The sequence below is a fragment of the Schistocerca cancellata genome, chromosome 2 (assembly GCF_023864275.1).
Source record: "Schistocerca cancellata isolate TAMUIC-IGC-003103 chromosome 2, iqSchCanc2.1, whole genome shotgun sequence".
NCBI lineage: Eukaryota > Metazoa > Arthropoda > Insecta > Orthoptera > Acrididae > Schistocerca > Schistocerca cancellata.
In genome coordinates, this window is record NC_064627.1 from 257,352,001 (window position 1) to 257,369,048 (window position 17,048).

A 17,048-nucleotide genomic window follows, 5' to 3' on the forward strand; every position below is an offset into this window, starting at 1 on the left:
ATTCATATTCTCAAAATATTACTGTATGGAGATTACAACGTGACCAAAACTTGAAATATTACTCGACAGATAGACCTCCGCATTCTGTCTAATCTCTGACGTCTTTAACAGACGACTTAGTTTCGAACAAAAGGTATTGATTGCTGTGATTATACGGATTTGAGAAACTCTTTTGGTGGTACATTCTGCGCTATATTTGTGCGGCTGCGCCTGGCGCACGTCTAACGGGTGCAGAAATCATGCCTGCGTACTGTGGCAACGTGGATGCGACAACTACATCAACTGTAAGTCCTCTAATAGAACAAACGAGGAGCATCAAATCAAGTGTCAGGATGGCCGAGCGGTCTAAGGCGCCAGACTCAAGGAAAAACCTTGGCTGCAGTAGCAGCTAGAGCCTTCTGGTCCTCGAATGAGGGCGTGGGTTCGAATCCCACTCCTGACACAGATTTTGTCGCTTCTCTAGAGCACCCTGCGTAGCATTGAGATCCTTTGTAAAGTGCAACAGCACGATACTGGCCGTGTTCTCCTAAGTGAAATCAAAAATTTGCATCAAACACAAGCGCACCTACGGCACCAAACTGTTTCTTCGGTAGTGTGAGCTACAAACAGAGAGTGTTGGTTGTAAATACGACGTTTCCCTCGTGATGTTACTTCCGCGCCAAAGAGCCGCAAACACGTCAAAAGGGACACTTGTGGTATGGAAACGACTCTTATCTGGAGATGCAGAGTGCTAACGACAGTGTGAGGAAACAGTGCAGGCTGACCAGTACATCATCTGTACAATAACAGTCGCTGATGAAATACACAGAACTCGAAATAAATTCATATACTCAAAATATTACTGTATGGAGATTACAACGTGACCAAAACTTGAAATATTACTCGACAGATAGACCTCCGCATTCTGTCTAATCTCTGACGTCTTTAACAGACGACTTAGTTTCGAACAAAAGGTATTGATTGCTGTGATTATACGGATTTGAGAAACTCTTTTGGTGGTACATTCTGCGCTATATTTGTGCGGCTGCGCCTGGCGCACGTCTAACGGGTGCAGAAATCATGCCTGCGTACTGTGGCAACGTGGATGCGACAACTACATCAACTGTAAGTCCTCTAATAGAACAAACGAGGAACATCAAATCAAGTGTCAGGATGGCCGAGCGGTCTAAGGCGCCAGACTCAAGGAAAAATCTTGGCTGCAGTAGCAGCTAGAGCCTTCTGGTCCTCGAATGAGGGCGTGGGTTCGAATCCCACTCCTGACACAGATTTTGTCGCTTCTCTAGAGCACCCTGCGTAGCATTGAGATCCTTTGTAAAGTGCAACAGCACGATACTGGCCGTGTTCTCCTAAGTGAAATCAAAAATTTGCATCAAACACAAGCGCACCTACGGCACCAAACTGTTTCTTCGGTAGTGTGAGCTACAAACAGAGAGTGTTGGTTGTAAATACGACGTTCCCCTCGTGAGGTTATTTCCGCGCCAAAGAGCCGCAAACACGTCAAAAGGGACACTTGTGGTATGGAAACGACTCTTATCTGGAGATGCAGAGTGCTAACGACAGTGTGAGGAAACAGTGCAGGCTGACCAGTACATCATCTGTACAATAACAGTCGCTGATGAAATACACAGAACTCGAAATAAATTCATATACTCAAAATATTACTGTATGGAGATTACAACGTGACCAAAACTTGAAATATTACTCGACAGATAGACCTCTGCATTCTGTCTAATCTCTGACGTCTTTAACAGACGACTTAGTTTCGAACAAAAGGTATTGATTGCTGTGATTATACGGATTTGAGAAACTCTTTTGGTGGTACATTCTGCGCTATATTTGTGCGGCTGCGCCTGGCGCACGTCTAACGGGTGCAGAAATCATGCCTGCGTACTGTGGCAACGTGGATGCGACAACTACATCAACTGTAAGTCCTCTAATAGAACAAACGAGGAGCATCAAATCAAGTGTCAGGATGGCCGAGCGGTCTAAGGCGCCAGACTCAAGGAAAAACCTTGGCTGCAGTAGCAGCTAGAGCCTTCTGGTCCTCGAATGAGGGCGTGGGTTCGAATCCCACTCCTGACACAGATTTTGTCGCTTCTCTAGAGCACCCTGCGTAGCATTGAGATCCTTTGTAAAGTGCAACAGCACGATACTGGCCGTGTTCTCCTAAGTGAAATCAAAAATTTGCATCAAACACAAGCGCACCTACGGCACCAAACTGTTTCTTCGGTAGTGTGAGCTACAAACAGAGAGTGTTGGTTGTAAATACGACGTTCCCCTCGTGAGGTTACTTCCGCGCCAAAGAGCCGCAAACACGTCAAAAGGGACACTTGTGGTATGGAAACGACTCTTATCTGGAGATGCAGAGTGCTAACGACAGTGTGAGGAAACAGTGCAGGCTGACCAGTACATCATCTGTACAATAACAGTCGCTGATGAAATACACAGAACTCGAAATAAATTCATATACTCAAAATATTACTGTATGGAGATTACAACGTGACCAAAACTTGAAATATTACTCGACAGATAGACCTCTGCATTCTGTCTAATCTCTGACGTCTTTAACAGACGACTTAGTTTCGAACAAAAGGTATTGATTGCTGTGATTATACGGATTTGAGAAACTCTTTTGGTGGTACATTCTGCGCTATATTTGTGCGGCTGCGCCTGGCGCACGTCTAACGGGTGCAGAAATCATGCCTGCGTACTGTGGCAACGTGGATGCGACAACTACATCAACTGTAAGTCCTCTAATAGAACAAACGAGGAGCATCAAATCAAGTGTCAGGATGGCCGAGCGGTCTAAGGCGCCAGACTCAAGGAAAAACCTTGGCTGCAGTAGCAGCTAGAGCCTTCTGGTCCTCGAATGAGGGCGTGGGTTCGAATCCCACTCCTGACACAGATTTTGTCGCTTCTCTAGAGCACCCTGCGTAGCATTGAGATCCTTTGTAAAGTGCAACAGCACGATACTGGCCGTGTTCTCCTAAGTGAAATCAAAAATTTGCATCAAACACAAGCGCACCTACGGCACCAAACTGTTTCTTCGATAGTGTGAGATACAAACAGAGAGTGTTGGTTGTAAATACGACGTTCCCCTCGTGAGGTTACTTCCGCGCCAAAGAGCCGCAAACACGTCAAAAGGGACACTTGTGGTATGGAAACGACTCTTATCTGGAGATGCAGAGTGCTAACGACAGTGTGAGGAAACAGTGCAGGCTGACCAGTACATCATCTGTACAATAACAGTCGCTGATGAAATACACAGAACTCGAAATAAATTCATATACTCAAAATATTACTGTATGGAGATTACAACGTGACCAAAACTTGAAATATTACTCGACAGATAGACCTCTGCATTCTGTCTAATCTCTGACGTCTTTAACAGACGACTTAGTTTCGAACAAAAGGTATTGATTGCTGTGATTATACGGATTTGAGAAACTCTTTTGGTGGTACATTCTGCGCTATATTTGTGCGGCTGCGCCTGGCGCACGTCTAACGGGTGCAGAAATCATGCCTGCGTACTGTGGCAACGTGGATGCGACAACTACATCAACTGTAAGTCCTCTAATAGAACAAACGAGGAGCTTCTAATCAAGTGTCAGGATGGCCGAGCGGTCTAAGGCGCCAGACTCAAGGAAAAACCTTGGCTGCAGTAGCAGCTAGAGCCTTCTGGTCCTCGAATGAGGGCGTGGGTTCGAATCCCACTCCTGACACAGATTTTGTCGCTTCTCTAGAGCACCCTGCGTAGCATTGAGATCCTTTGTAAAGTGCAACAGCACGATACTGGCCGTGTTCTCCTAAGTGAAATCAAAAATTTGCATCAAACACAAGCGCACCTACGGCACCAAACTGTTTCTTCGATAGTGTGAGATACAAACAGAGAGTGTTGGTTGTAAATACGACGTTCCCCTCGTGAGGTTACTTCCGCGCCAAAGAGCCGCAAACACGTCAAAAGGGACACTTGTGGTATGGAAACGACTCTTATCTGGAGATGCAGAGTGCTAACGACAGTGTGAGGAAACAGTGCAGGCTGACCAGTACATCATCTGTACAATAACAGTCGCTGATGAAATACACAGAACTCGAAATAAATTCATATACTCAAAATATTACTGTATGGAGATTACAACGTGACCAAAACTTGAAATATTACTCGACAGATAGACCTCTGCATTCTGTCTAATCTCTGACGTCTTTAACAGACGACTTAGTTTCGAACAAAAGGTATTGATTGCTGTGATTATACGGATTTGAGAAACTCTTTTGGTGGTACATTCTGCGCTATATTTGTGCGGCTGCGCCTGGCGCACGTCTAACGGGTGCAGAAATCATGCCTGCGTACTGTGGCAACGTGGATGCGACAACTACATCAACTGTAAGTCCTCTAATAGAACAAACGAGGAGCATCAAATCAAGTGTGAGGATGGCCGAGCGGTCTAAGGCGCCAGACTCAAGGAAAAACCTTGGCTGCAGTAGCAGCTAGAGCCTTCTGGTCCTCGAATGAGGGCGTGGGTTCGAATCCCACTCCTGACACAGATTTTGTCGCTTCTCTAGAGCACCCTGCGTAGCATTGAGATCCTTTGTAAAGTGCAACAGCACGATACTGGCCGTGTTCTCCTAAGTGAAATCAAAAATTTGCATCAAACACAAGCGCACCTACGGCACCAAACTGTTTCTTCGGTAGTGTGAGATACAAACAGAGAGTGTTGGTTGTAAATACGACGTTCCCCTCGTGAGGTTACTTCCGCGCCAAAGAGCCGCAAACACGTCAAAAGGGACACTTGTGGTATGGAAACGACTCTTATCTGGAGATGCAGAGTGCTAACGACAGTGTGAGGAAACAGTGCAGGCTGACCAGTACATCATCTGTACAATAACAGTCGCTGATGAAATACACAGAACTCGAAATAAATTCATATACTCAAAATATTACTGTATGGAGATTACAACGTGACCAAAACTTGAAATATTACTCGACAGATAGACCTCTGCATTCTGTCTAATCTCTGACGTCTTTAACAGACGACTTAGTTTCGAACAAAAGGTATTGATTGCTGTGATTATACGGATTTGAGAAACTCTTTTGGTGGTACATTCTGCGCTATATTTGTGCGGCTGCGCCTGGCGCACGTCTAACGGGTGCAGAAATCATGCCTGCGTACTGTGGCAACGTGGATGCGACAACTACATCAACTGTAAGTCCTCTAATAGAACAAACGAGGAGCATCAAATCAAGTGTCAGGATGGCCGAGCGGTCTAAGGCGCCAGACTCAAGGAAAAACCTTGGCTGCAGTAGCAGCTAGAGCCTTCTGGTCCTCGAATGAGGGCGTGGGTTCGAATCCCACTCCTGACACAGATTTTGTCGCTTCTCTAGAGCACCCTGCGTAGCATTGAGATCCTTTGTAAAGTGCAACAGCACGATACTGGCCGTGTTCTCCTAAGTGAAATCAAAAATTTGCATCAAACACAAGCGCACCTACGGCACCAAACTGTTTCTTCGGTAGTGTGAGATACAAACAGAGAGTGTTGGTTGTAAATACGACGTTCCCCTCGTGAGGTTACTTCCGCGCCAAAGAGCCGCAAACACGTCAAAAGGGACACTTGTGGTATGGAAACGACTCTTATCTGGAGATGCAGAGTGCTAACGACAGTGTGAGGAAACAGTGCAGGCTGACCAGTACATCATCTGTACAATAACAGTCGCTGATGAAATACACAGAACTCGAAATAAATTCATATACTCAAAATATTACTGTATGGAGATTACAACGTGACCAAAACTTGAAATATTACTCGACAGATAGACCTCTGCATTCTGTCTAATCTCTGACGTCTTTAACAGACGACTTAGTTTCGAACAAAAGGTATTGATTGCTGTGATTATACGGATTTGAGAAACTCTTTTGGTGGTACATTCTGCGCTATATTTGTGCGGCTGCGCCTGGCGCACGTCTAACGGGTGCAGAAATCATGCCTGCGTACTGTGGCAACGTGGATGCGACAACTACATCAACTGTAAGTCCTCTAATAGAACAAACGAGGAGCTTCTAATCAAGTGTCAGGATGGCCGAGCGGTCTAAGGCGCCAGACTCAAGGAAAAACCTTGGCTGCAGTAGCAGCTAGAGCCTTCTGGTCCTCGAATGAGGGCGTGGGTTCGAATCCCACTCCTGACACAGATTTTGTCGCTTCTCTAGAGCACCCTGCGTAGCATTGAGATCCTTTGTAAAGTGCAACAGCACGATACTGGCCGTGTTCTCCTAAGTGAAATCAAAAATTTGCATCAAACACAAGCGCACCTACGGCACCAAACTGTTTCTTCGGTAGTGTGAGATACAAACAGAGAGTGTTGGTTGTAAATACGACGTTCCCCTCGTGAGGTTACTTCCGCGCCAAAGAGCCGCAAACACGTCAAAAGGGACACTTGTGGTATGGAAACGACTCTTATCTGGAGATGCAGAGTGCTAACGACAGTGTGAGGAAACAGTGCAGGCTGACCAGTACATCATCTGTACAATAACAGTCGCTGATGAAATACACAGAACTCGAAATAAATTCATATACTCAAAATATTACTGTATGGAGATTACAACGTGACCAAAACTTGAAATATTACTCGACAGATAGACCTCTGCATTCTGTCTAATCTCTGACGTCTTTAACAGACGACTTAGTTTCGAACAAAAGGTATTGATTGCTGTGATTATACGGATTTGAGAAACTCTTTTGGTGGTACATTCTGCGCTATATTTGTGCGGCTGCGCCTGGCGCACGTCTAACGGGTGCAGAAATCATGCCTGCGTACTGTGGCAACGTGGATGCGACAACTACATCAACTGTAAGTCCTCTAATAGAACAAACGAGGAGCTTCTAATCAAGTGTCAGGATGGCCGAGCGGTCTAAGGCGCCAGACTCAAGGAAAAACCTTGGCTGCAGTAGCAGCTAGAGCCTTCTGGTCCTCGAATGAGGGCGTGGGTTCGAATCCCACTCCTGACACAGATTTTGTCGCTTCTCTAGAGCACCCTGCGTAGCATTGAGATCCTTTGTAAAGTGCAACAGCACGATACTGGCCGTGTTCTCCTAAGTGAAATCAAAAATTTGCATCAAACACAAGCGCACCTACGGCACCAAACTGTTTCTTCGATAGTGTGAGATACAAACAGAGAGTGTTGGTTGTAAATACGACGTTCCCCTCGTGAGGTTACTTCCGCGCCAAAGAGCCGCAAACACGTCAAAAGGGACACTTGTGGTATGGAAACGACTCTTATCTGGAGATGCAGAGTGCTAACGACAGTGTGAGGAAACAGTGCAGGCTGACCAGTACATCATCTGTACAATAACAGTCGCTGATGAAATACACAGAACTCGAAATAAATTCATATACTCAAAATATTACTGTATGGAGATTACAACGTGACCAAAACTTGAAATATTACTCGACAGATAGACCTCTGCATTCTGTCTAATCTCTGACGTCTTTAACAGACGACTTAGTTTCGAACAAAAGGTATTGATTGCTGTGATTATACGGATTTGAGAAACTCTTTTGGTGGTACATTCTGCGCTATATTTGTGCGGCTGCGCCTGGCGCACGTCTAACGGGTGCAGAAATCATGCCTGCGTACTGTGGCAACGTGGATGCGACAACTACATCAACTGTAAGTCCTCTAATAGAACAAACGAGGAGCATCAAATCAAGTGTCAGGATGGCCGAGCGGTCTAAGGCGCCAGACTCAAGGAGAAACCTTGGCTGCAGTAGCAGCTAGAGCCTTCTGGTCCTCGAATGAGGGCGTGGGTTCGAATCCCACTCCTGACACAGATTTTGTCGCTTCTCTAGAGCACCCTGCGTAGCATTGAGATCCTTTGTAAAGTGCAACAGCACGATACTGGCCGTGTTCTCCTAAGTGAAATCAAAAATTTGCATCAAACACAAGCGCACCTACGGCACCAAACTGTTTCTTCGGTAGTGTGAGCTACAAACAGAGAGTGTTGGTTGTAAATACGACGTTCCCCTCGTGAGGTTACTTCCGCGCCAAAGAGCCGCAAACACGTCAAAAGGGACACTTGTGGTATGGAAACGACTCTTATCTGGAGATGCAGAGTGCTAACGACAGTGTGAGGAAACAGTGCAGGCTGACCAGTACATCATCTGTACAATAACAGTCGCTGATGAAATACACAGAACTCGAAATAAATTCATATACTCAAAATATTACTGTATGGAGATTACAACGTGACCAAAACTTGAAATATTACTCGACAGATAGACCTCTGCATTCTGTCTAATCTCTGACGTCTTTAACAGACGACTTAGTTTCGAACAAAAGGTATTGATTGCTGTGATTATACGGATTTGAGAAACTCTTTTGGTGGTACATTCTGCGCTATATTTGTGCGGCTGCGCCTGGCGCACGTCTAACGGGTGCAGAAATCATGCCTGCGTACTGTGGCAACGTGGATGCGACAACTACATCAACTGTAAGTCCTCTAATAGAACAAACGAGGAGCATCAAATCAAGTGTCAGGATGGCCGAGCGGTCTAAGGCGCCAGACTCAAGGAAAAACCTTGGCTGCAGTAGCAGCTAGAGCCTTCTGGTCCTCGAATGAGGGCGTGGGTTCGAATCCCACTCCTGACACAGATTTTGTCGCTTCTCTAGAGCACCCTGCGTAGCATTGAGATCCTTTGTAAAGTGCAACAGCACGATACTGGCCGTGTTCTCCTAAGTGAAATCAAAAATTTGCATCAAACACAAGCGCACCTACGGCACCAAACTGTTTCTTCGGTAGTGTGAGCTACAAACAGAGAGTGTTGGTTGTAAATACGACGTTCCCCTCGTGAGGTTACTTCCGCGCCAAAGAGCCGCAAACACGTCAAAAGGGACACTTGTGGTATGGAAACGACTCTTATCTGGAGATGCAGAGTGCTAACGACAGTGTGAGGAAACAGTGCAGGCTGACCAGTACATCATCTGTACAATAACAGTCGCTGATGAAATACACAGAACTCGAAATAAATTCATATACTCAAAATATTACTGTATGGAGATTACAACGTGACCAAAACTTGAAATATTACTCGACAGATAGACCTCTGCATTCTGTCTAATCTCTGACGTCTTTAACAGACGACTTAGTTTCGAACAAAAGGTATTGATTGCTGTGATTATACGGATTTGAGAAACTCTTTTGGTGGTACATTCAGCGCTATATTTGTGCGGCTGCGCCTGGCGCACGTCTAACGGGTGCAGAAATCATGCCTGCGTACTGTGGCAACGTGGATGCGACAACTACATCAACTGTAAGTCCTCTAATAGAACAAACGAGGAGCATCAAATCAAGTGTGAGGATGGCCGAGCGGTCTAAGGCGCCAGACTCAAGGAAAAACCTTGGCTGCAGTAGCAGCTAGAGCCTTCTGGTCCTCGAATGAGGGCGTGGGTTCGAATCCCACTCCTGACACAGATTTTGTCGCTTCTCTAGAGCACCCTGCGTAGCATTGAGATCCTTTGTAAAGTGCAACAGCACGATACTGGCCGTGTTCTCCTAAGTGAAATCAAAAATTTGCATCAAACACAAGCGCACCTACGGCACCAAACTGTTTCTTCGGTAGTGTGAGCTACAAACAGAGAGTGTTGGTTGTAAATACGACGTTCCCCTCGTGAGGTTACTTCCGCGCCAAAGAGCCGCAAACACGTCAAAAGGGACACTTGTGGTATGGAAACGACTCTTATCTGGAGATGCAGAGTGCTAACGACAGTGTGAGGAAACAGTGCAGGCTGACCAGTACATCATCTGTACAATAACAGTCGCTAATGAAATACACAGAACTCGAAATAAATTCATATACTCAAAATATTACTGTATGGAGATTACAACGTGACCAAAACTTGAAATATTACTCGACAGATAGACCTCTGCATTCTGTCTAATCTCTGACGTCTTTAACAGACGACTTAGTTTCGAACAAAAGGTATTGATTGCTGTGATTATACGGATTTGAGAAACTCTTTTGGTGGTACATTCTGCGCTATATTTGTGCGGCTGCGCCTGGCGCACGTCTAACGGGTGCAGAAATCATGCCTGCGTACTGTGGCAACGTGGATGCGACAACTACATCAACTGTAAGTCCTCTAATAGAACAAACGAGGAGCATCAAATCAAGTGTCAGGATGGCCGAGCGGTCTAAGGCGCCAGACTCAAGGAAAAACCTTGGCTGCAGTAGCAGCTAGAGCCTTCTGGTCCTCGAATGAGGGCGTGGGTTCGAATCCCACTCCTGACACAGATTTTGTCGCTTCTCTAGAGCACCCTGCGTAGCATTGAGATCCTTTGTAAAGTGCAACAGCACGATACTGGCCGTGTTCTCCTAAGTGAAATCAAAAATTTGCATCAAACACAAGCGCACCTACGGCACCAAACTGTTTCTTCGGTAGTGTGAGCTACAAACAGAGAGTGTTGGTTGTAAATACGACGTTCCCCTCGTGAGGTTACTTCCGCGCCAAAGAGCCGCAAACACGTCAAAAGGGACACTTGTGGTATGGAAACGACTCTTATCTGGAGATGCAGAGTGCTAACGACAGTGTGAGGAAACAGTGCAGGCTGACCAGTACATCATCTGTACAATAACAGTCGCTGATGAAATACACAGAACTCGAAATAAATTCATATACTCAAAATATTACTGTATGGAGATTACAACGTGACCAAAACTTGAAATATTACTCGACAGATAGACCTCTGCATTCTGTCTAATCTCTGACGTCTTTAACAGACGACTTAGTTTCGAACAAAAGGTATTGATTGCTGTGATTATACGGATTTGAGAAACTCTTTTGGTGGTACATTCTGCGCTATATTTGTGCGGCTGCGCCTGGCGCACGTCTAACGGGTGCAGAAATCATGCCTGCGTACTGTGGCAACGTGGATGCGACAACTACATCAACTGTAAGTCCTCTAATAGAACAAACGAGGAGTATCAAATCAAGTGTCAGGATGGCCGAGCGGTCTAAGGCGCCAGACTCAAGGAAAAACCTTGGCTGCAGTAGCAGCTAGAGCCTTCTGGTCCTCGAATGAGGGCGTGGGTTCGAATCCCACTCCTGACACAGATTTTGTCGCTTCTCTAGAGCACCCTGCGTAGCATTGAGATCCTTTGTAAAGTGCAACAGCACGATACTGGCCGTGTTCTCCTAAGTGAAATCAAAAATTTGCATCAAACACAAGCGCACCTACGGCACCAAACTGTTTCTTCGGTAGTGTGAGCTACAAACAGAGAGTGTTGGTTGTAAATACGACGTTCCCCTCGTGAGGTTACTTCCGCGCCAAAGAGCCGCAAACACGTCAAAAGGGACACTTGTGGTATGGAAACGACTCTTATCTGGAGATGCAGAGTGCTAACGACAGTGTGAGGAAACAGTGCAGGCTGACCAGTACATCATCTGTACAATAACAGTCGCTGATGAAATACACAGAACTCGAAATAAATTCATATACTCAAAATATTACTGTATGGAGATTACAACGTGACCAAAACTTGAAATATTACTCGACAGATAGACCTCTGCATTCTGTCTAATCTCTGACGTCTTTAACAGACGACTTAGTTTCGAACAAAAGGTATTGATTGCTGTGATTATACGGATTTGAGAAACTCTTTTGGTGGTACATTCTGCGCTATATTTGTGCGGCTGCGCCTGGCGCACGTCTAACGGGTGCAGAAATCATGCCTGCGTACTGTGGCAACGTGGATGCGACAACTACATCAACTGTAAGTCCTCTAATAGAACAAACGAGGAGCATCAAATCAAGTGTCAGGATGGCCGAGCGGTCTAAGGCGCCAGACTCAAGGAAAAACCTTGGCTGCAGTAGCAGCTAGAGCCTTCTGGTCCTCGAATGAGGGCGTGGGTTCGAATCCCACTCCTGACACAGATTTTGTCGCTTCTCTAGAGCACCCTGCGTAGCATTGAGATCCTTTGTAAAGTGCAACAGCACGATACTGGCCGTGTTCTCCTAAGTGAAATCAAAAATTTGCATCAAACACAAGCGCACCTACGGCACCAAACTGTTTCTTCGGTAGTGTGAGCTACAAACAGAGAGTGTTGGTTGTAAATACGACGTTCCCCTCGTGAGGTTACTTCCGCGCCAAAGAGCCGCAAACACGTCAAAAGGGACACTTGTGGTATGGAAACGACTCTTATCTGGAGATGCAGAGTGCTAACGACAGTGTGAGGAAACAGTGCAGGCTGACCAGTACATCATCTGTACAATAACAGTCGCTGATGAAATACACAGAACTCGAAATAAATTCATATACTCAAAATATTACTGTATGGAGATTACAACGTGACCAAAACTTGAAATATTACTCGACAGATAGACCTCTGCATTCTGTCTAATCTCTGACGTCTTTAACAGACGACTTAGTTTCGAACAAAAGGTATTGATTGCTGTGATTATACGGATTTGAGAAACTCTTTTGGTGGTACATTCTGCGCTATATTTGTGCGGCTGCGCCTGGCGCACGTCTAACGGGTGCAGAAATCATGCCTGCGTACTGTGGCAACGTGGATGCGACAACTACATCAACTGTAAGTCCTCTAATAGAACAAACGAGGAGCATCAAATCAAGTGTCAGGATGGCCGAGCGGTCTAAGGCGCCAGACTCAAGGAAAAACCTTGGCTGCAGTAGCAGCTAGAGCCTTCTGGTCCTCGAATGAGGGCGTGGGTTCGAATCCCACTCCTGACACAGATTTTGTCGCTTCTCTAGAGCACCCTGCGTAGCATTGAGATCCTTTGTAAAGTGCAACAGCACGATACTGGCCGTGTTCTCCTAAGTGAAATCAAAAATTTGCATCAAACACAAGCGCACCTACGGCACCAAACTGTTTCTTCCGTAGTGTGAGCTACAAACAGAGAGTGTTGGTTGTAAATACGACGTTCCCCTCGTGAGGTTACTTCCGCGCCAAAGAGCCGCAAACACGTCAAAAGGGACACTTGTGGTATGGAAACGACTCTTATCTGGAGATGCAGAGTGCTAACGACAGTGTGAGGAAACAGTGCAGGCTGACCAGTACATCATCTGTACAATAACAGTCGCTGATGAAATACACAGAACTCGAAATAAATTCATATACTCAAAATATTACTGTATGGAGATTACAACGTGACCAAAACTTGAAATATTACTCGACAGATAGACCTCTGCATTCTGTCTAATCTCTGACGTCTTTAACAGACGACTTAGTTTCGAACAAAAGGTATTGATTGCTGTGATTATACGGATTTGAGAAACTCTTTTGGTGGTACATTCTGCGCTATATTTGTGCGGCTGCGCCTGGCGCACGTCTAACGGGTGCAGAAATCATGCCTGCGTACTGTGGCAACGTGGATGCGACAACTACATCAACTGTAAGTCCTCTAATAGAACAAACGAGGAGCATCAAATCAAGTGTCAGGATGGCCGAGCGGTCTAAGGCGCCAGACTCAAGGAAAAACCTTGGCTGCAGTAGCAGCTAGAGCCTTCTGGTCCTCGAATGAGGGCGTGGGTTCGAATCCCACTCCTGACACAGATTTTGTCGCTTCTCTAGAGCACCCTGCGTAGCATTGAGATCCTTTGTAAAGTGCAACAGCACGATACTGGCCGTGTTCTCCTAAGTGAAATCAAAAATTTGCATCAAACACAAGCGCACCTACGGCACCAAACTGTTTCTTCGGTAGTGTGAGCTACAAACAGAGAGTGTTGGTTGTAAATACGACGTTCCCCTCGTGAGGTTACTTCCGCGCCAAAGAGCCGCAAACACGTCAAAAGGGACACTTGTGGTATGGAAACGACTCTTATCTGGAGATGCAGAGTGCTAACGACAGTGTGAGGAAACAGTGCAGGCTGACCAGTACATCATCTGTACAATAACAGTCGCTGATGAAATACACAGAACTCGAAATAAATTCATATACTCAAAATATTACTGTATGGACAGATAGACCTCTGCATTCTGTCTAATCTCTGACGTCTTTAACAGACGACTTAGTTTCGAACAAAAGGTATTGATTGCTGTGATTATACGGATTTGAGAAACTCTTTTGGTGGTACATTCTGCGCTATATTTGTGCGGCTGCGCCTGGCGCACGTCTAACGGGTGCAGAAATCATGCCTGCGTACTGTGGCAACGTGGATGCGACAACTACATCAACTGTAAGTCCTCTAATAGAACAAACGAGGAGCATCAAATCAAGTGTGAGGATGGCCGAGCGGTCTAAGGCGCCAGACTCAAGGAAAAACCTTGGCTGCAGTAGCAGCTAGAGCCTTCTGGTCCTCGAATGAGGGCGTGGGTTCGAATCCCACTCCTGACACAGATTTTGTCGCTTCTCTAGAGCACCCTGCGTAGCATTGAGATCCTTTGTAAAGTGCAACAGCACGATACTGGCCGTGTTCTCCTAAGTGAAATCAAAAATTTGCATCAAACACAAGCGCACCTACGGCACCAAACTGTTTCTTCGGTAGTGTGAGCTACAAACAGAGAGTGTTGGTTGTAAATACGACGTTCCCCTCGTGAGGTTACTTCCGCGCCAAAGAGCCGCAAACACGTCAAAAGGGACACTTGTGGTATGGAAACGACTCTTATCTGGAGATGCAGAGTGCTAACGACAGTGTGAGGAAACAGTGCAGGCTGACCAGTACATCATCTGTACAATAACAGTCGCTGATGAAATACACAGAACTCGAAATAAATTCATATACTCAAAATATTACTGTATGGAGATTACAACGTGACCAAAACTTGAAATATTACTCGACAGATAGACCTCTGCATTCTGTCTAATCTCTGACGTCTTTAACAGACGACTTAGTTTCGAACAAAAGGTATTGATTGCTGTGATTATACGGATTTGAGAAACTCTTTTGGTGGTACATTCTGCGCTATATTTGTGCGGCTGCGCCTGGCGCACGTCTAACGGGTGCAGAAATCATGCCTGCGTACTGTGGCAACGTGGATGCGACAACTACATCAACTGTAAGTCCTCTAATAGAACAAACGAGGAGCATCAAATCAAGTGTCAGGATGGCCGAGCGGTCTAAGGCGCCAGACTCAAGGAAAAACCTTGGCTGCAGTAGCAGCTAGAGCCTTCTGGTCCTCGAATGAGGGCGTGGGTTCGAATCCCACTCCTGACACAGATTTTGTCGCTTCTCTAGAGCACCCTGCGTAGCATTGAGATCCTTTGTAAAGTGCAACAGCACGATACTGGCCGTGTTCTCCTAAGTGAAATCAAAAATTTGCATCAAACACAAGCGCACCTACGGCACCAAACTGTTTCTTCGGTAGTGTGAGCTACAAACAGAGAGTGTTGGTTGTAAATACGACGTTCCCCTCGTGAGGTTACTTCCGCGCCAAAGAGCCGCAAACACGTCAAAAGGGACACTTGTGGTATGGAAACGACTCTTATCTGGAGATGCAGAGTGCTAACGACAGTGTGAGGAAACAGTGCAGGCTGACCAGTACATCATCTGTACAATAACAGTCGCTGATGAAATACACAGAACTCGAAATAAATTCATATACTCAAAATATTACTGTATGGAGATTACAACGTGACCAAAACTTGAAATATTACTCGACAGATAGACCTCCGCATTCTGTCTAATCTCTGACGTCTTTAACAGACGACTTAGTTTCGAACAAAAGGTATTGATTGCTGTGATTATACGGATTTGAGAAACTCTTTTGGTGGTACATTCTGCGCTATATTTGTGCGGCTGCGCCTGGCGCACGTCTAACGGGTGCAGAAATCATGCCTGCGTACTGTGGCAACGTGGATGCGACAACTACATCAACTGTAAGTCCTCTAATAGAACAAACGAGGAGCATCAAATCAAGTGTGAGGATGGCCGAGCGGTCTAAGGCGCCAGACTCAAGGAAAAACCTTGGCTGCAGTAGCAGCTAGAGCCTTCTGGTCCTCGAATGAGGGCGTGGGTTCGAATCCCACTCCTGACACAGATTTTGTCGCTTCTCTAGAGCACCCTGCGTAGCATTGAGATCCTTTGTAAAGTGCAACAGCACGATACTGGCCGTGTTCTCCTAAGTGAAATCAAAAATTTGCATCAAACACAAGCGCACCTACGGCACCAAACTGTTTCTTCGGTAGTGTGAGCTACAAACAGAGAGTGTTGGTTGTAAATACGACGTTCCCCTCGTGAGGTTACTTCCGCGCCAAAGAGCCGCAAACACGTCAAAAGGGACACTTGTGGTATGGAAACGACTCTTATCTGGAGATGCAGAGTGCTAACGACAGTGTGAGGAAACAGTGCAGGCTGACCAGTACATCATCTGTACAATAACAGTCGCTGATGAAATACACAGAACTCGAAATAAATTCATATACTCAAAATATTACTGTATGGAGATTACAACGTGACCAAAACTTGAAATATTACTCGACAGATAGACCTCCGCATTCTGTCTAATCTCTGACGTCTTTAACAGACGACTTAGTTTCGAACAAAAGGTATTGATTGCTGTGATTATACGGATTTGAGAAACTCTTTTGGTGGTACATTCTGCGCTATATTTGTGCGGCTGCGCCTGGCGCACGTCTAACGGGTGCAGAAATCATGCCTGCGTACTGTGGCAACGTGGATGCGACAACTACATCAACTGTAAGTCCTCTAATAGAACAAACGAGGAGCATCAAATCAAGTGTCAGGATGGCCGAGCGGTCTAAGGCGCCAGACTCAAGGAAAAACCTTGGCTGCAGTAGCAGCTAGAGCCTTCTGGTCCTCGAATGAGGGCGTGGGTTCGAATCCCACTCCTGACACAGATTTTGTCGCTTCTCTAGAGCACCCTGCGTAGCATTGAGATCCTTTGTAAAGTGCAACAGCACGATACTGGCCGTGTTCTCCTAAGTGAAATCAAAAATTTGCATCAAACACAAGCGCACCTACGGCACCAAACTGTTTCTTCGGTAGTGTGAGCTACAAACAGAGAGTGTTGGTTGTAAATACGACGTTCCCCTCGTGAGGTTACTTCCGCGCCAAAGAGCCGCAAACACGTCAAAAG

The 17,048-nt window shown here is 45.8% G+C and overlaps 21 non-coding genes across 21 annotated transcripts; all 21 read left to right on the forward strand.

Annotated features, from left to right (window-relative positions):
- The first annotated feature begins 326 nt into the window (after positions 1 to 326).
- Positions 327 to 442, forward strand: Trnal-caa (transfer RNA leucine (anticodon CAA)). Its single transcript has 2 exons — positions 327 to 364; positions 397 to 442. It is a non-coding gene; the product is annotated as a tRNA-Leu (tRNA).
- A 704-nt stretch (positions 443 to 1,146) lies between these two features.
- Trnal-caa (transfer RNA leucine (anticodon CAA)) lies at positions 1,147 to 1,262 on the forward strand. Its single transcript has 2 exons — positions 1,147 to 1,184; positions 1,217 to 1,262. It is a non-coding gene; the product is annotated as a tRNA-Leu (tRNA).
- Positions 1,263 to 1,966: 704 nt separating this feature from the next.
- Positions 1,967 to 2,082, forward strand: Trnal-caa (transfer RNA leucine (anticodon CAA)). The gene is made up of 2 exons: positions 1,967 to 2,004; positions 2,037 to 2,082. It is a non-coding gene; the product is annotated as a tRNA-Leu (tRNA).
- A 704-nt stretch (positions 2,083 to 2,786) lies between these two features.
- Trnal-caa (transfer RNA leucine (anticodon CAA)) lies at positions 2,787 to 2,902 on the forward strand. Its single transcript has 2 exons — positions 2,787 to 2,824; positions 2,857 to 2,902. It is a non-coding gene; the product is annotated as a tRNA-Leu (tRNA).
- Positions 2,903 to 3,606: 704 nt separating this feature from the next.
- On the forward strand, positions 3,607 to 3,722 carry Trnal-caa (transfer RNA leucine (anticodon CAA)). The gene is made up of 2 exons: positions 3,607 to 3,644; positions 3,677 to 3,722. It is a non-coding gene; the product is annotated as a tRNA-Leu (tRNA).
- Positions 3,723 to 4,426: 704 nt separating this feature from the next.
- Trnal-caa (transfer RNA leucine (anticodon CAA)) lies at positions 4,427 to 4,542 on the forward strand. The gene is made up of 2 exons: positions 4,427 to 4,464; positions 4,497 to 4,542. It is a non-coding gene; the product is annotated as a tRNA-Leu (tRNA).
- A 704-nt stretch (positions 4,543 to 5,246) lies between these two features.
- On the forward strand, positions 5,247 to 5,362 carry Trnal-caa (transfer RNA leucine (anticodon CAA)). The gene is made up of 2 exons: positions 5,247 to 5,284; positions 5,317 to 5,362. It is a non-coding gene; the product is annotated as a tRNA-Leu (tRNA).
- Positions 5,363 to 6,066: 704 nt separating this feature from the next.
- Trnal-caa (transfer RNA leucine (anticodon CAA)) lies at positions 6,067 to 6,182 on the forward strand. Its single transcript has 2 exons — positions 6,067 to 6,104; positions 6,137 to 6,182. It is a non-coding gene; the product is annotated as a tRNA-Leu (tRNA).
- Positions 6,183 to 6,886: 704 nt separating this feature from the next.
- Positions 6,887 to 7,002, forward strand: Trnal-caa (transfer RNA leucine (anticodon CAA)). The gene is made up of 2 exons: positions 6,887 to 6,924; positions 6,957 to 7,002. It is a non-coding gene; the product is annotated as a tRNA-Leu (tRNA).
- A 704-nt stretch (positions 7,003 to 7,706) lies between these two features.
- On the forward strand, positions 7,707 to 7,822 carry Trnal-caa (transfer RNA leucine (anticodon CAA)). The gene is made up of 2 exons: positions 7,707 to 7,744; positions 7,777 to 7,822. It is a non-coding gene; the product is annotated as a tRNA-Leu (tRNA).
- A 704-nt stretch (positions 7,823 to 8,526) lies between these two features.
- Trnal-caa (transfer RNA leucine (anticodon CAA)) lies at positions 8,527 to 8,642 on the forward strand. The gene is made up of 2 exons: positions 8,527 to 8,564; positions 8,597 to 8,642. It is a non-coding gene; the product is annotated as a tRNA-Leu (tRNA).
- A 704-nt stretch (positions 8,643 to 9,346) lies between these two features.
- Trnal-caa (transfer RNA leucine (anticodon CAA)) lies at positions 9,347 to 9,462 on the forward strand. The gene is made up of 2 exons: positions 9,347 to 9,384; positions 9,417 to 9,462. It is a non-coding gene; the product is annotated as a tRNA-Leu (tRNA).
- Positions 9,463 to 10,166: 704 nt separating this feature from the next.
- Trnal-caa (transfer RNA leucine (anticodon CAA)) lies at positions 10,167 to 10,282 on the forward strand. Its single transcript has 2 exons — positions 10,167 to 10,204; positions 10,237 to 10,282. It is a non-coding gene; the product is annotated as a tRNA-Leu (tRNA).
- Positions 10,283 to 10,986: 704 nt separating this feature from the next.
- On the forward strand, positions 10,987 to 11,102 carry Trnal-caa (transfer RNA leucine (anticodon CAA)). Its single transcript has 2 exons — positions 10,987 to 11,024; positions 11,057 to 11,102. It is a non-coding gene; the product is annotated as a tRNA-Leu (tRNA).
- A 704-nt stretch (positions 11,103 to 11,806) lies between these two features.
- On the forward strand, positions 11,807 to 11,922 carry Trnal-caa (transfer RNA leucine (anticodon CAA)). The gene is made up of 2 exons: positions 11,807 to 11,844; positions 11,877 to 11,922. It is a non-coding gene; the product is annotated as a tRNA-Leu (tRNA).
- Positions 11,923 to 12,626: 704 nt separating this feature from the next.
- Trnal-caa (transfer RNA leucine (anticodon CAA)) lies at positions 12,627 to 12,742 on the forward strand. Its single transcript has 2 exons — positions 12,627 to 12,664; positions 12,697 to 12,742. It is a non-coding gene; the product is annotated as a tRNA-Leu (tRNA).
- Positions 12,743 to 13,446: 704 nt separating this feature from the next.
- Trnal-caa (transfer RNA leucine (anticodon CAA)) lies at positions 13,447 to 13,562 on the forward strand. The gene is made up of 2 exons: positions 13,447 to 13,484; positions 13,517 to 13,562. It is a non-coding gene; the product is annotated as a tRNA-Leu (tRNA).
- Positions 13,563 to 14,230: 668 nt separating this feature from the next.
- Trnal-caa (transfer RNA leucine (anticodon CAA)) lies at positions 14,231 to 14,346 on the forward strand. Its single transcript has 2 exons — positions 14,231 to 14,268; positions 14,301 to 14,346. It is a non-coding gene; the product is annotated as a tRNA-Leu (tRNA).
- A 704-nt stretch (positions 14,347 to 15,050) lies between these two features.
- On the forward strand, positions 15,051 to 15,166 carry Trnal-caa (transfer RNA leucine (anticodon CAA)). Its single transcript has 2 exons — positions 15,051 to 15,088; positions 15,121 to 15,166. It is a non-coding gene; the product is annotated as a tRNA-Leu (tRNA).
- A 704-nt stretch (positions 15,167 to 15,870) lies between these two features.
- On the forward strand, positions 15,871 to 15,986 carry Trnal-caa (transfer RNA leucine (anticodon CAA)). Its single transcript has 2 exons — positions 15,871 to 15,908; positions 15,941 to 15,986. It is a non-coding gene; the product is annotated as a tRNA-Leu (tRNA).
- Positions 15,987 to 16,690: 704 nt separating this feature from the next.
- Positions 16,691 to 16,806, forward strand: Trnal-caa (transfer RNA leucine (anticodon CAA)). The gene is made up of 2 exons: positions 16,691 to 16,728; positions 16,761 to 16,806. It is a non-coding gene; the product is annotated as a tRNA-Leu (tRNA).
- Positions 16,807 to 17,048: the final 242 nt, after the last annotated feature.